The sequence below is a fragment of the Melanerpes formicivorus genome, unplaced genomic scaffold, assembly GCF_026170545.1.
Source record: "Melanerpes formicivorus ecotype bairdi unplaced genomic scaffold, bMelFor1.0.p_v2 SCAF_4, whole genome shotgun sequence".
NCBI lineage: Eukaryota > Metazoa > Chordata > Aves > Piciformes > Picidae > Melanerpes > Melanerpes formicivorus.
In genome coordinates this window covers 12,774,385-12,790,831 of record NW_027142356.1, presented here as the reverse complement: position 1 = coordinate 12,790,831, position 16,447 = coordinate 12,774,385, and the positions used below count along the sequence as shown (strand labels likewise).

The 16,447-nt window shown below is 39.0% G+C and overlaps 1 protein-coding gene across 16 annotated transcripts in view; it reads left to right on the top strand.

The window, feature by feature from the left end:
- TENM3 (teneurin transmembrane protein 3) overlaps nt 1-16,447 on the top strand; it is a 423,644-nt gene that overhangs the window by 306,725 nt on the left and 100,472 nt on the right. The gene's annotated exons all lie outside the window — the stretch shown is intronic.

The following is a 16,447-nucleotide window of genomic DNA, read 5'->3' as shown; positions in this document are numbered from 1 at the left end:
TTGCTATGGCTTAGTGCCTCATTCAGCATCCATCATTTGGAGAGAGTGAATTAAGGGAAAGTTTTGTAGAGCAACTCCTAGGTCAAATCAAAGCTTTGTGTGTAACCGACATCCTTCAGTGCTACCTTTTGGGATCTTCTCTGTCCATTCTTGGTTTTATTAAGAGAGGTGACATTTTTTGTTCTTGGTTTCTTTGTTCTTGTGGTTTTTTCCTGACAGAAAAATCCACTGTGCAATTAGAGGAAAAAAAATCAGTCAAGGAGTTGTTTCCAATGTGCTGTTGCATAGCACAGACTCTGACCCAGCTGTATTTACAAACTTTTTGGTACTATGATAGTTACTTGTTCTTTAGTGTGGATTCAATAACTAGATTATATTAATGAGAATTTAGGGCTACTAGAGCCTCTCTTCTCCAGGAATTACTCTGGCATTTGATTCTCCATTGCCAATGACACTATCTTGGCATTATCTAAGTAAATACAAGAAGTTAATGCCCTTTTCACTGTGCACAGAACCAAAGAGACAAGCAGTTTTCCTCAATCATTGCTGGCAATTCACAATACCAGATTCAGTCAACTAAGCTTGAAGAGTCGCACACTGAAAGACTGCATGCATCTGTGATGAACATCATCTTACATTTACTAAGTAAGGTCTCTACAACCATAAAACTTTCTTTGAATACAGTGACACTTGACCTATTCAGTTAGACTTCTACTGTCCCGACTTCTTCAGAGCAATCAGTCATACTTCCAAGTCTGTTGAGCGTTTTACCCTCTGCATACCTTGGGACTGATTATTTTGTTAGCCTTAGCTCTGCAGGCAGTGGTCAGGAAAAGAATACACACCAGCCAACTAGTCTTTGAAATAAAGCAAATCTTTAAATATCAGTGATAACAGGGAAAAAAGGGGAGGGAAAGGAATTTTATTTAATTAAAAAGGAAACAGGACTATTTTTATCAGTGCTGCTTGCCGTGAACACTTAAGCAAATCCATTTTGGACAGAAAACAATACTAATATTTAGACCTAGCAATTGAAAGATCTTCTGGGAAAACATATATGTTAGTTTATATTTCATTCTGTGGAGAAAACAAAATAGAAAAACTGTTGTTTGCTATGGCACAGAGATGACCATAGAGCCATAACACAAATTGCAAATGAAGTGTGAACAGCAAAGAAGTGCCAGACGTGAAAGCCATGCTTGTTAATTACAGATGATTCATATTTTCCACACTTGTAAAAAAAAGTAGATACATTGTGCTTATTTTATTGTACTGTGCAGTCATGGGTTTTGTCCATCTGAAAATGTTACTGTCAGCATCATCTCAAGGTACTTAAAGTAAGCTGAAAATGTCTGTGCTAATAGATTTCCAATAATGAACAACTATCTTCAGAATTATCTCAAAAACAATTAAGAATAATAACAGAGCAACTTAGGAGGTTTTAAGGTAGGGAGAGAAGGTGATGATGGCCAAGAAAACTAGCAAACAAGTTTCATCGTTACAGGAGACTGACACAGAAGGATGCAGGGTGTGAAAATTACAGCTGAGGGTCAATTAACTCTCCTGCAGGTGAGTTTTAAGTAATCCTTAAAATTTAGACAATTGCCTGTTTCTGCAGACTGAGGTTAACTTTCCACATCTCCAGTGCTATTTCCAAGTTTGTTGTCTGTGGTTCCCCAGTATCGTTCAGGATTTTAGCAGCAGCTTGCATTCACATCCATTCCTAAATTGTGGAGGACCAGATGCCTTTCCTGTTGGGCTTGGTGGCAGAAATCATAGAAGGACAGAATCATTATCCCCAGAACTAATAGACTTATAGCCATGACATTACAGAACTGAAATTTTGTGATTAAAACAATGGCTAAATACACCTCTAATCAAAAGGAATCTATTTTACTTCATCAATAAAGAACAATATAATATTTCTTTTTGATTGCAATGCCAACTTAACATTCTTCTGCTGTTTGTAAAGCTCAATTACTGCCAAGAATGAGGAAAACAACTTAACTAATAATGCCATTTAAATGTAGTTTTTATTGCAGTACCCAGCATAGGTGTCATAATTAACTGACATGAGGGAAAATACAGTTTAGTTGCCATTAATCACCTTTACTTTCATGATGTGTTTATAGAAACAGTTTTTCTTTATGACTAGCATTTAATTTTGAGTATTGTAATGTTATTGTTGCCGAGAATTTCCTCAAGAACTCAGGTTCTCCACATCTTCTGATTTCTGTCTGCCTTCCTAGTTTGTACTTGGACCTTAGCTATGACTGGAGCTTCACTGATGTGGGGGGGTGTGTGTTGGAAATTCATCCTTTCTCTGCAGGTATTTGGTAGATTTTTGCAATTTGTAAGGTTTATGCTCACAACCCTTTTCTCTTTCCATCAAATTAGGGGCATAGAGGTAGACTAATATATTTAAACAACTAGTTATTTTAAAAAAAATAGTAATATTTTGTCTTTCCTCTTGCCCTGTTGTCTTGATTTGAAGAAAGGGCTCTGAGATTTTACAGTCCACCAAGTATATGAATCACACTGTATTCAAACTACCATCCCAAAATCTAAAGCAGGGAAGTCTCTCTTCTGTGAACATTTCTGACAAAGCATATCATCTATATAAGCATGGTTCATTAGTATTGTCTGATTGCACCAAGCACTTAGGGGAACCACATCAATATCTTGTGTTTTTGCCCAGTGTGTGTCTGTATCTGGAGCTGTGAAGGAAGGCAGTGTCTCCATCACTACAGAAAGTATATCACTCCTTGCAAGGTCATAGGCAACTTCTCTTTTTAACAATCCATGGGGCTTTTGAGGTTGGTCTCTTCTTCCAGGCAACCAGCACCAGAACAAGAGACACAGTCTCAAGCTGTGCCAGGGAAAGTTTAGGCTCAAGGTGAGAAGGTTCTTCACGGAGAGAGTCATTCGTCATTGGAATGGGCTGCCCAGGGAGGTGGTTGAGTCGCCATCCCTGGAGGTGTTCAAGAGGGGATTGGACATGGCACTTGGTGCCATGGTCTAGTCATGAGGTCTGTGATGACAGGTTGGACTCGATGATCTTTGAGGTCCCTTCCAACCTTAGTGATACTGTGATACCGTGATACCATCCCTGGAGGTGTTCAAGAGGAGATTGGTTGTGGCACTTGGTGCCATGGTTTAGTCATGAGGTCTGTGGTGACAGGTTGGACTTGATGATCTTTGAGGTCCCTTCCAACCTTAGTGATACTGTGATACCAGCCCTGGAGGTGTTCAAGAGGAGATTGGATGTGGCACTTGGTGCCATGGTTTAGTCATGAGGTCTGGGGTGACAGGTTGGACTTGATGATCTTTGAGGTCTCTTCCAACCTTGGTGATTCTGTGAAAACACTGGGTGTCTCTGGTGCATTTGGAAGCAGCAGCAGTGTTTCCTGTTATCCTTTCTTTTCCCAAATTCCCAGTTCAGGCTTGGTGGGAGTTAGAAGTGGCTGACTCTCAAAATAAGAAGCTGTGGATTTGGTACACAGTGGTGTCTTGTTCTGCCCATAATGGAAATTTTCAAACCTTGTCCAGTTCCAAATGTTATGGGCAACCAAAAGCTGACTGCCTCTGATGGCAACACTGTGTATAGGGCTCTGCCTCTCCAGTGTGTGTTGGCTCTGCTCTGCATCTGTCAAAATATGCTTACCTGTTAGCTTAGCCATCGGCACCACATTGCTTTTCTCTGACAAAAGAGCAGGTATATGGCCTACCCACAAGGCAGGACCAAAGGGTGTATATTCTCTTCTTTTGGGCCTTCAGTGTGTGGTCATATGCCTGGTGAATGCACTGCAGCGCAATTATTTAGCAGATAGAAATCCCCTCCTGATATTTTTAAAGGATTTTAGCATCTTGAAGGAACCTTAGGAAAGTCCTCAAAGTCTAAAGTCTATTTCAGTACTTCATAATCTTTAAAACCAGAACTATAAAAGCCAGGTAATTGATATTTGTAGGCCATGCCATACTAACAGCACTTCAGGCAACTCCTTTCAGTCATTTCTCACCCTTACTTAATAAATGACAGTACTCAGACATGTGACTGTCCATACTGGCTTTATGCTTTAACATGAAGCTTAATATTACAGCTAGTGCTGCCATGATTTTCTGCATTATAGAGATTTCAGTTCTGTCTAGCATGAGATACACATTTTTTTCCTTGGTATCCCATAGCTATGACTTTTAGATATCTGTATGAGTTTCATATAAAGTTTACATCATTGCTGATCAGCATATTGTGCCTCTTTAGTGTGAAAATCCTTTGTAAACTATAAGGTAAATTCATGTTTGCCACATTCCTTCTTTCAAAGCTTGAAGGCAGAATGATCAGTCAGAAAATGAAGTTACGCCTCACCTCTTTACTGGGCTTAACATTTTTAACATCTTTCCTTGAAATAGTACAAAATATAAACATGTTGAACATCAAGCGTGAACACTAAAAATACTTTCTTGTTTCTTGCAATAATACCATTACATATTTTATGCAAAGATGTGTTTACTATGTTTCAGACTAAGTGCAAAGTATAATACAGTGTTTACTGTTTCAAGGATTCACTGAATTAATATTTGATTTGTGTTGTGGATGTCAAATGCTATTATTGTTAGTGACACTGAGAGGAAATGCTCATTGAGAAAGATAATCCGCCTACAGAAGGGTGTATGAACATGTAATTTTCAGTCAGAAGGTTAAAAGAGACTTGACAAGATTTCAGGGGATCAGAAAAGGTCATCTGTCAAGGGACATACCCACCTCTACTCCAAAATAGGCTTGGATTCTGATTAGGATTTATCACAAGGTTTTGGGGAGTATTCCTTTAACCATTCCAATTTTGCCCAGTGGAGCAAATTGAAACTCAGTAATCCTGGTGATGTAGCAGGTGGAGTAACAAACTGCAAAGTGACACAATGTCATTGTCCAGAGGACACACGCCATGTGATTCCCTCATCATACTGTGATGCAATGTGATGTTTTTTCAAATTCTGGGTGGTATTTTCAGGAACACTGAATTCTCTTGCAAGCATTTTAAGTAGAGCTGTGGACCCTTCTGCACTTTTCCTACAATATTCTGGCCGACTTCCCAGTAGTAGCAGTTTTTCAGTCCAATGAGAAACTAAGTTAAATTACACCAGCTACTTTGTTTTTTTATAAATAGCAAGCTCAGAGTTATTTCATCAGTTCAAGTAAACATCTAGTATATTTTATTAATGTCTAAGCATATGTAATATTTTAAATGTATGCTTATCTTTAAGAGGTTTTGCAAAGCAGAGAGGAAATTACTTAGGTGATTACTCAAGTTGTTGTGGACATCAAATTACAGTCTTCACATCTTCACTGGTAGTTTACATTAATTTCTAACTCATGTCTGTGAATAAGCCAGCCCTTAGAGATGGGTTGTCTTCTGTGATAAGTGAATTACAATACATACATTAGAACTGGTAGTTTTGTACATAAGTTACATCTTTTGTAGGTTACATCTTCACTGTAAATTGCAATCTTTTCTTCAGTCTTTTTTAGGAAGTGTGCCCTGGTGGCCAGTGGCATCCTGGCCTGTATCAGGAACACTGTGGCCAGCAGGAGCAGGGAGGTCATTCTCCCCCTGTACTCAGCACTAGTTAGGCCACACCTTGAGTACTGTGTCCAGTTCTGGGCAACTCAGTTTAAGAAAGATGTTGAGTTGATGGAATGTGTCTAGAGGAGGGCAGTAAAGCTGGTGAGGCATTTGGAGCACAAGCCCTATGAGGAGAGGCTGAGGGAGTTGGGATTGCTTAGTCTGGAGAAGAGGAGGCTCAGGGGAGACCTCATTGCTCTCTAAAACTACCTGAAGGGGGGTTGTAGACAGGTGGGGGTTGGTCTCTTCTCCCAGGCAACCAGCATCAGAACAAGAGGACACAGTCTGAAGCTGCACCAGGGGAAGTTTAGGCTGGATGTTAGGAAGAAATTCTTCATAGAGAGAGTGATTGCCATTGGAATGGGCTGCCCGGGGAGGTGGTGGAGTTGCCATCACTGGAGGTGTTCAGGAGGAGACTGGATGCGGTGCTTGGTGCCATGGTTTAGTTGATTAGGTGGTGTCGGATGATAGGTTGGACATGATGATCTTGAAGGTCTCTTCCAACCTGGTCTGGTCTTGTCTGGTCTATTCTGTTCTATTCTATTCTGTAACTGTATGGTCTTTTATGAATTCTTTCAAAAATTCATGCTGTTAAAAATGCCTGATTTTGGTAAATCTCTCCATGCACAAACGCTTTAGAATAAAAAGGTCAAGTACATGTATCCATACTTGCTTTGAGCAATATCCTTTGATGTTACATTTATAACTGAGATTGGAAGAACACATGGGTTTTATATAGGTGTAATTACCATACAGTGATTAATTATGGATGAAAGTTATGTGTCCTCTCAAGTAGACAGGAATTTTTGAATATGAGATCCTTTCCTTTTGTATTGATGCTGTTTCAGACAACTTCATTCACAAAACCAAACCAAACAAAAAAAGCTGTCTCTTAGGAATCATCATCTATAACAGCATTTGTAGTTTTATAATTCAGGAAAAGCAAATCTGCTACAACTGTCTGGATGATGCTTAGTTTGCTTAGTTTTCCTCAATAATAAACCAAACAAAACCACAGTGGGTTTGCCAACATTTGATGAAACAGAATCAGGCAAAAGCATCTCTTTCAGTAGTTCTATAGAAGGAGTAATATAGGAAGGAGTTAAGAATTGTAAGTGCATATCAGCCATTTGGAAAACTAGCTAACCTGAGATACCTTTAAAGAAAGAGGCATGCTTTGTGTGATCTATGTTACCATTACTATGGTACAGAAAGAGTAGTATTTTTATTTCAACAATACTCACTGAAAACTCTAATAAAACAACAGCCAGCTGCATAGAATTAGCATCCTTTGCTAACCACTGATTTACCTGAGTTTCACAAGGTGTAACACAGTGAGTGGGTACAAAGTTTTAGACTTAGCTGTTGTTTCACCTTCTCTTTTATCTATGAACTGCCAAGTTTTACTCCAGTTTTTAGTAAGGGATTTTTACTGGATTTGACTTGCTCCAAAACTTCTAATACTGCCAAGGAGTACTTCTTTCTATTTTCAACTTAATTGCCAGTTTTTTGGTCCCCAGAAGTTTCTTTTCTGTCTCTCTCCTGTCAGTAATCTCAGGTGGAGCTAATGATACTGAGATATCCATGTTTGAAAAGGAAAAATACAATTCTGGAACCAAAAGAAGAGGATAGTTTTATAATATCTCCTTATTACTGATAGTGGTATCTTTTAATGCAGTGAAAGGAGTGGGTGGGTTTCTCCATCGATTTTATAAGCAACTCCTACTTTACAGCTAAGACTGCCTGTTCTTAATACCATGGTTCAGTGTCACAGCTGATTTTATTTTAAGGGAAGGGGAAATCAGTATAAAACTGTATTCCTGACTTGTTTTTTTCCAAGGAATTTTGAGGTGCTTTTCCCAAAAGTACAAAATTACTTGCAAGCAACAAATCACTGGCCTTACAAACAATTAATGGTAATAAATTGCTTTCATAAATCATATATAATACATTTTTTCTTCTGTTTGCTTTTTATTAGTAGTATTTTTCATGGACCTACCTATCTTTGCTCACATGAATAGTTTCATAAAAGCCATCTTTCACTTTAGTGAGGCTTTTGGAAGAATACAGTGTGTTATTCCAATGCAAATAAAATGCATTAGTGACTAATAAAGGATGATCCATCAAGTAGGCAGTCTCTGGCCCAGACACACAGCTGCTCAGGCAGTTGTGATTCTTGTTGATGTAGTGAGGAGCAATGCCCCTGTAAGGAACTGTACTAGAACAGAGAGTGGCGGAGATATTTCAGCAGAGGGATGACTGCAATCACTGAGCTGACTTAAATCTTGTTTCACTGAACCAAGGATTTGCACAGGATCATTTACTTATATTGATAGCTAATGGCTTGCAAGATTATACTGGAGGTGTTGAGGCAAGGTAGAGTTGTGTAAAAAGGCTTCTGATAGTGAAGTCAGTGTGTCTGTTCTGTTTTTAAATATAGCTTTAAGTGGAAATTCTGTGGTTTTACAAGCTGATCTGCATGTAGTAGTTGGTTTATGCACCTCTGTAATTGCACAGTTGAGGTAGGTGAGTAGCAATTATCATGGACAGCTCAAAATCACCACAAAGAAGTTTTGTAAAGAGGTTATATGTTGTTTTGGCTTGGCCTCAATCACATACCTTTGATCTACAAGTGGACCACTGTAATCATGATATCATGAAGACTAAGAAACAGCAAAGGATTAGAAAACCTATATATTGACTTGCACATTCAATCAACTTGCATATGATCTCAGCAGGAAATTCAAAACAAAAGCTAATTTATGGAAAAATATGTAGTTCTAATCACAGTTTAGCTCTGTGGGGTTCCAAATAATGCACTGCAATCTCTACATGCAGATGCTTTCATCTTACATTCCAAATTTGGTGACATTCCAAAAGTTTTTATCAGACCTTATTATCATCTTTTATTAAAGCTTATTACATTTCTCCTTATTGCATGTTTGCTGTAATATTCTGTCATTCTTAATATGGAATAAAAAACCTTTGATCTTTTTTAGCCAGTCAAGAGATGGAAGTATGCAACACAAGTATTCACTATGCTATAAAGTCCCAGCTCAGTGTGTCCTTTGAACATCACATTAATTGTTCCCTGTTTCTTTCTCCTTTGGTTCTTAAATCTTTTCATCAGACTGCACTTCTTTATTTCACCAATGTGCAAATAAGTTACACGTGATCATATAGTGAAATTTCATCGTTACATTCCTCAAGAGAACTAGGGGGGCAGTTGCTGGGTTTGGGATTTGAGGGAGTTCTTGAAATAAATGCAGTATTTGAACTACAAAAATGGTTGGACTTGTTCACTGATACTCTTGCTTAAGAAAGACATTGCCAATGAATTTTGAGATGTTACATCAGCATTCCTTTTCTTAACAATCCTGTCTTAAGAGAGGTGCAACCTAAAGGATTTCGCCCCGAGCAAGGCTTCTGTTGGAGTTGTGGAAAGAAAATAAAATAACTAGCACAAACCTGAGCCTCAGCTGTTTTCCAAAAAGCAGGCTTAAGGGAAGAAAGGGAAGGAGTTAAATATTGAGAAGGAAGAGAGCAAAGAAATGCCTGAAGGAATACAGAGAAGTAATTATCCTGCAGTCTTAACCCAGTCTTGAAAAGCATAAATTAAGGGAATTTTTTTTTTCTCCCTGACAATACTTGACAACAGAATAATTGATTATAACTTTATTTGATAGAAACTCAAAATTTATGGAATGTTTTTCAGGCCTGGGTATGAACTAAAAGAAACAAACAGCCCTCATCTCAAAGGAGTCAGCAATCTAATATGCACTTCCCCATAATTTCTCTACCTCTAATGATTTTTCACCATCTCATTAACTATGAGCAACATTATCTGAGGGGGAAAAATAAAAAGCTATGTACAGGAGAAAGTCCAGGGTGTTGCTAAAGACAGTTTAGATAATACTGAAGACTCTTAGATAATGGGTAATGTTGGATAATCATCAGAGTAAGTGGACAAGTCTGAAACAAAACATAATAGATAGCTCTTCTAAGTAAGGGTCTACTGAACCATGATCTTGGTTTCTGTTTTTAAAAATCTGGATTCTCCCTTAAGCTTTGTGCCTCACTTAATACAGTTGACAGAATAAGACCATCATCTTATAAAAATCCATGGCTTGACAACTGAAATGAGACATGTAGCCATACAAATTTTCAGAGAATAAACATTCCATTTTGGGGTAACTGTAGTAAAAATAGTTACACTGAGACTACCACACATCTGTCTTAATTTAAAATGGCATGTAGCCATGTTTTATTAGTGGTCAAAGAGAGTAACTTCATCCATAATGGGTAGCTGCTATATCTTTGCTATATTTTTTTTCTAGCCATTTTTTGTGATATGTTTTGCAAATTCTTTGTTAAAAGGTTCAGAGAGAAAATGAGAAATAGGGTATAAAGGCTAGGTTTTTTGCAGGTGAAACAGTAAAATCAATGGACTCATTCAACAGTTCAGGATAAAAGGAGACCACACTTTTTCAGTTCCCCTGTTGATCTTCATAGGTATCACTAAGTTTTTCATATAATGATCTATTGAAACGTTTTACATTCAGACTGTAAGTTCAGAAACTTCCATGTGATGCTCTTGGTGGCTGACCTTTTGAAGATGCTCAAAATCATGTATATTCAAGTTATTTTCAATTTAGAACTGACAGGGTTTCTGTTGAGAAACAACAGTACTAAATAAAGAACTTGTCTTTAAAACTTTTCATTCACTTTATTTAAAATTTTAATTAAATATTTTTAATTCACTGTTTGATCTGCAGCAAAATCAAAGGCATCCCATTATCTTAGAAAAAAGCAAGTGAATGCAAATCAGTGACAGCTGATTTGCACATGTTCTAGTCCACTCCAGGTCCTTCAGAATAAAATAGGTTTACATTCTAATTATAGCTGCAAGAAAAATATATGGGAGATAATTTAAAAAACCACTTCAGTGTTCAAATATTTCATTTGAAAATGTCTTGCCAACAGGGAGATAAACTAGAAGATAATCCTTCAGCAAGATTGAGCAATAATTGCAATTTGCTTAGTTTAAATCTTAATCTTTTTTGCATTGCTTTAAATGTAAGTTATATTCACTTTGCCTTAAGTACAAGTGTGCATATTTATATTATTCTGTTAATTCTAGGGAGGCAATTTTGTAAATTGTGGTTTGTGCACCAGCAGCCAGAAGCACGTAGGAGTTTGGTATCTTATCAGGAAGCTCATCTTCAGGTCCAGCTTTATGAATAATAAGCCTTGATTATCATACTTTGTAAAACACATGGGAGAAAGGAATGAGGTCACTGACATCATTCAGTTTATCTTGCCTGCTTTTCCCACAGTGTGAAGTTCTTTATGTTCACAGAACATAAGCCATAGCCTTATCTCCAGAGGTTTTGGGGAGATGCTTACTCCATGCAGGTAGACGGTGATTTTTCTTTCTGCTGTCTAGTGCTAATTTTTCATCTGTTGTTATTCTAATAAGAGCTGAAGGAACATTGGAAATCTATTTCTCAATTCAGGTAAATCTGTTTCTGCTTCATTCTACTCAAAAGAATCCCCTTGTTTGTGAATTCTCATTCTTCTGAAACACACTGTCACCTTTATAATTCTTTCATTGCAAAAAAACAAGATTACCAAATTCAGAATAGAAGCTGTTGAATTACTAGCACTTCTGATCAGTACTGCATACTCAAAGTTGAGTTCTCTCTCCAGTTACTGTAGGGCTACTTCTGTGAATAAAGCCTCTGCTTGTATGCATATAGTTTTGCTTGTACATCCTTATCATCTGCATCTTCAACGCTTTCACTTGCAAGCTCATAGGGTGTTCACTACGCCATCTGTTTTTCATGTGAGCCTATTTGTCACATACAGTACTTTTAAAAATTATGTGGTTAATTGTGGTGAGTTGCAGTATAAACATCCTTGAATTTTGACCAGAACAACAACTAACCTCGCTGGTTTTTGCTACATGCTGCTACTCTTTCCTACAAAGGGGGGCAGAAATTCTTTCTGATAGCAACCATAGCAAACTGCTGGCCAAGCTGTCAGCCAATGGCTTGGACGGGAGCACACTGCAATGGGTTAGGAACTGGCTGGAGGGCCGAGCCCAGAGAGTGGTGGTGAATGGTGCCACATCCAGCTGGCAGCCAGTCACTAGTGGTGTGCCCCAAGGATCAGTGCTGGGCCCTGTGCTCTTTAACATCTTTATTGATGATCTGGATGAGGGCATTGAGTCCATCATCAGTAAATTTGCTGACGACACCAAGCTGGGGGCAAGAGTTGATCTGCTGGAGGGTAGAGAGGCTCTGCAGCGGGACCTCGACAGGCTGGACAGATGGGCAGAATCCAACGGCATGAGATTTAACACATCCAAGTGCTGGGTTCTGCACATTGGCCACAACAACCCCATGCAGTGCTACAGGCTGGGGTCAGAGTGGCTGGAGAGCAGCCAGGCAGAGAGGGACCTGGGGGTGCTGGTCGATGGTAGGCTGAACATGAGCCTGCAGTGTGCCCAGGCAGCCAAGAGGGCCAATGGCATCCTGGCCTGCATGAGGAACAGTGTGGCCAGCAGGAGCAGGGAGGTCATTCTGCCCCTGTACACTGCACTGGTTAGGCCACACCTCGAGTACTGTGTCCAGTTCTGGGCCCCTCAGTTTAGGAAAGATGTTGACTTGCTGGAACGAGTCCAGAGAAGGGCAACAAAGTGGGTGAGGGGTTTGGAACACAAGCCCTATGAGGAGAGGCTGAGGGAGCTGGGGTTGCTTAGCCTGGAGAAGAGGAGACTCAGGGGTGACCTTATCACTCTCTACAACTACCTGAAGGGAGATTGTAGACAGGCGGATGATGGTCTCTTCTCCCAGGCACCCAGTACCAGAACAAGAGGACACAGTCTCAGGCTGTGCCAGGGGAGGTTCAGGTTGGATGTTAGGAAGAAGTTCTATACAGAAAGAGTGATTGCACTATGGAATGGGTTGCCCGGGGAGGTGGTGGAGTCGCCGTCATTGAAGGTGTTCAGGAGGAGACTTGATGGGGTGCTTGGTGCCATGGGTTAGCTGTTTGGGTGGGTTGGATTGGTTGATGGGTTGGACACAATGATCTTGAAGGTCTCTTCCAACCTGGTTTGGTTTATTCTAATAAAGGTTTATTCTATTCTAATAAACTCCAGAACTGTATGCATATTCACATCTGTGTCCAAACTTTGTTTTCTCCTTAGAGCTACATCCTGCATAGTGGAGGATGCTAACACCTATCCTAATTTCTTTATCAACTAGCTGTCCCTATCTTCTTAACAGTCAAGTGTGTGAGGAGAAACAAAAATCCAAACAAACCCATTTTTTGCTAAATGGAGAAACAGCTTTGTAAATTGGTTTGGTTTTCAGTTCTTTCTGTGCCTCTTAACTGTGGCAGAGAAGAACTTTGAGCTAGTGAGCAAGGCTGCAGAGGGAAAGCACTCCCCAACTGAATGCAGCAAGTATTTTTCAACTCTCACTCTGCTACCACCTACTAATAAAGGGATTGATTTCATTTTGGCTTGTTGAAGAAAGTCTCAAGGAGGGTTTTGAAGTGATAATACAGTGTGTTTGCTGAGGAACAAGTTTGTTGTAGAGAGAATGCATAAAGCACTGGAATACTAGCTGGCAACGTTAAAGAATGAAATGGCCTAATAGCAGCAAATTCTACCTGAAACAGATTATTGTAAAATGTTTTACATAGTGTAAACTTGTTATATTTTTCAAGCGTTTGCTGTGAAATGTATTCTTAGTTGCTACTTTAATTATTGAGTGGAAATTAAGGCTTTGTAGACTGATTACAAACCAAAATAACTAGAGCTCAATTACAGAGTGAAAGTTAAGATCAGCCAAGCTTGAAAAAGCCGTTTAAGGTAGTACAGAAACCCTTCAGTGAACTGTGGTGACAGATGGTAAGATTACCTGATAGTCAGTAACAAAGGATGGCATTTTTGTGTTAAGATAAATCATACTGTAAGTGTAAAATGCACTTCTGGAATCTGAGCTCTGAATCTTTTTAATATCCCAGTGTATTTGGCCTGTTATTGCAGAAATATTAAGGGGAGTAGGGAGAGGGTTGAAAATGCCCCCAAATTTTAGTTTAGTTAGTACTCGTATGTTTGAGAATTGTTCTGGAGAATTCAGCCAGTATCCACCAGCACCATGCAGACATTAATGCTGTGTTCATCTCAAGAGCAGCTCAGGTCCTCGAGGACTTTTATCCTCGCTGATTCCTCTGCTTCCCACTTCATTAGAGCGAATAGAGTCCTCACCATTAAAACTATCACCACAGTGTAAAGATTGCCCATAATGTTGATATTTGGGCCAGTTGCTCTACAAATACCACCTGAATCAGCTCTGTCAGTCCTAAGGTAAAATACTATCATAACCCCAGCAACAGAAGTTCTCTTGGTAGCTAGAGATTACTTTTCAAAACAGAGATGGGAACTGAAAGAGCAGAAAAGGGAGAGGATAACAGTATTACTTTTCTTCTTAAAAAGTCATTCTATTCCACAATGGAAGTAATCATCCCAATTTTGATACACATAAAAGGAGTTTTTTGTTAGGGTTTTGGGACACAATTAGAATTGTGACAACCTGTCTTTTCTTCCATCTCCTGCAGGTTCACCCACGTTTGCTGCTGTGGGTTATTCGAATTAAGTTGTGTTCTGTGACCACAACTGTCACTAACTGCATCCTTTCTGGGTAGAGTCATCTGGCATTCTGAGAAGGCCTTGCTGCCATCAAAGATATGCCAGCATTGAACTATGTGCCAGTGTTAGTACACTTACAGATTTGGCAGATTCGGCAGATTCAGAACTAGTTAGTCTAGGAAGGGTCTTTTGTCTTTATTTTCATTGTCTTGACACCAACTAAATGCCACATTGAGTGGAAATAAACCAGACCTGGCAGGCAATATCTAGTCCAGAAATCAAGAAACTGCTTTACACTAGATATGGGAATAAAATAACAGCTGAGAATAGATAAACATATTTTGCTTTATATGTTTTTTTCTTTAACTTTGCTTCATATATTAAATTCTTTATAGAAATAAGTAAACCTACTATTTCTCTGAAATAGAGAAGAGGATTGAACTCTTACAGACCCATCCCAAAGGTGGAAGAAAGTATTCATCTTTTTCTAGATCTGAGGAAATCAAGCATATACACCACTGCAGTCTGCCTTCACCATTCTCCCTCTGGAAACTCAGAACTAGTTCGTAACAGTTAACTTGAAGGTCTTAGGTCTCCTACTGAGGTGTGTGCTCAGTGTGCAGTTACTAGTACCAGCTGCTGCTTACCAGACTCATGGGAGCATCAAGAATTTTTACAGGGGCCTTGCTGTCCGTAGAACGCTGACGAGAGCTTAAAGTTTGCTTTCATATAGATGGCTGCCTGAGGAAAAACAGTCTAAACAAAATAGTGCCTGAATTTGTCCTAATCAGTCAATTCACCCATGTTCCTAAAGTCACTCATTTCTAAAGAAACTGTGCATTGTATTTTGATCTTGTGTTAACAAGCCTAATACTTTCATGTTGTTCTCATATGAAAAGGAGAATTCTCTGAATTCCATAGTGCTGTCCAAGGGATATTTCATAGTAGTTCATAGTATATGCTGTGAAGTGTGGGTTGTCATTGGAATTGTCAACCAACATTTTTGTCCTACTTCAAAAATATTCTTGATATTCCGTGAAACAGCTGCTTGTATCCGTCTGTCCATTTTTATTAGACATTGTATATCAAACTTGGAGCTAGTTCAGTGTCAGAGTTAAGAGTACAATAGTATTTTTGAGAGGTACAGCTATTATTCACCGTCTTTGACTGTGAATGCTATAGTGGGACTCATATCAGTGCAAACACAGAAAAGAGAAAAAAGCAACCTGGTAATTTTCACTTACCTTGTAGCAACAATGGTTCATTGAGATGTCCTTGCTTTTTAACCTGTCAAATTCTTGCTATTTTGAATTATGAGGGAATGACTGGAAGGTCACATCAGAGCTTCCCTTTCTAATCCCTCAGTGGAGCATGAAGAGGCACCGGGCGTTTACATAGCACCAGCAGACAGCTGTTCGTGATGTTCTAAGCTCATGTGTTTGGAAGGGATGCACTTCTAGAGTTACAGAGGGAATGTCAGGGTTTTTTTGGTTTTTTTTCTCCTGAAGAGTATTAAAAGACATAAGAAGCTAGAAAAACTAGGAGGGGTGATTTAGCCCTCCAAACTGAAAACAAGAAATACATTGGGTTTCAATATTGAAATAGTAAGCTATTTGCAGTCTTTTCATTTCTGACAGAGTTTGACCCAAGGGATTTTGACAAAATATGCAAAAGTAGGTACAATCATCAGGTCATTAATACATAAATAAGAATTTCAGCTGAGGTAGAGCCAAAACAATAATGGCTAATTCTAGCAATGTGCCAAAAATGGTGGTGGTCAGATTTATGGCGTAACAAGAGATGTCAGGGAGAAGAAATACAGTTACAGGGTCAAGGAACATTCTACATTATCAGGTCTTAACAGATAATTTGAGGTCTGAGAATGAAGAACATTAGTAGAGTCAGAAACTTGGAGCAAAGAGATATGTCATCTGTAGGGAGCATTTCAGTCTTTGAAGCATTCAGTCATAGGTCTCTGGTTGCATTCTGCTTTCTTTGTCTTGTTGAAGGTAAGGGAAAGGGTTTAAAGCGAAGACTTGGCAGAAAGGATCTTAATTCTGCAGTGTTTGCTGTCTGCCTGACAAAATTCCCACTGATGTCTGTTCGTCTAAAGTAAGGGTTGCCATGGTCAATACAGAGAGATTGAAAGATCAGAAATGAAACCAAA